Raw genomic sequence first — 911 nt, forward strand, 5'->3', positions numbered from 1 at the left:
AAAGACATGACAATTTTTTTTAAAAAAAATCCAAAATGAAATACAGGTAAGAGAGCATAAAGAAACAGAGAATTGTGAGCTGGGGCCTAATATATGTGTCACTGGACTTCCAAAGTGTTGCAGGGCAGAAGGGACAAAAATATTTAAAGAAAAATGGCAAATATTTTCCAAATTTGATAAAAACTGTAACTCCAGAGACCCAATAAGCTCAATGAACACCAAACAAAGAAATATGAAGAAAATGAGACCAAAGTATAAGGTAATCAAATTGCTCAAAACCAACGAAAAAGTAAGAGGAGGAAGATAAAAACGACAGGACATTTCTCAGTAGAAACAATGCAAGCAATTTTCTCAGCTGAGGTCAGAGAAGATGTTGCTGTGCCTTCTCGTTTCAGCTCTCATATTGTAAACAGATGTCCTATCCCCAGTCTATTCAGTGCCATATTTTTGCACTTCTGTGCTTTTTGTTGGTGATTTCACTGCTTAAAAAGGCCCCACGCATATTGCTGGAGTGCTGTCTAGCGCTCCTGAGGACTCCAGCCTGGGATGCGCATTGCAGAGAAAACAGATGGGTTAGGTCTGCTTCTTACAGCCATGAATTACACTACTGTTGGCCATGAGTTCAATGATACTGAATCAACAGAGTACATTAAATAAGGTGTTTTTAACCAAAAAGAAACATAAAATAAGGTTCCATATTGATCACTTGATGAAAATGTTGTGATCAGAGGTTCCCAGGAGTCTAATCCTGCATTTCCCTGAGAAGCAACTGTTCAGTGTCAGCTAATCAGTGCTCAGAGCTACTTCATAGAACATATCAACCACAAGAAACCCTGGTGATTTTGGCCACCAGGTCTTAGGGTGGTTTGTCACACAGCAATAGGTAACAGACACTGAAAGTCAGACTGTCT

The sequence above is a fragment of the Aethalodelphis obliquidens genome, unplaced genomic scaffold, assembly GCF_003676395.1.
Source record: "Aethalodelphis obliquidens isolate GAN/ISIS:26980383/991018 unplaced genomic scaffold, ASM367639v1 scaffold293, whole genome shotgun sequence".
NCBI classification, from domain to species: Eukaryota; Metazoa; Chordata; class Mammalia; order Artiodactyla; family Delphinidae; genus Aethalodelphis; species Aethalodelphis obliquidens.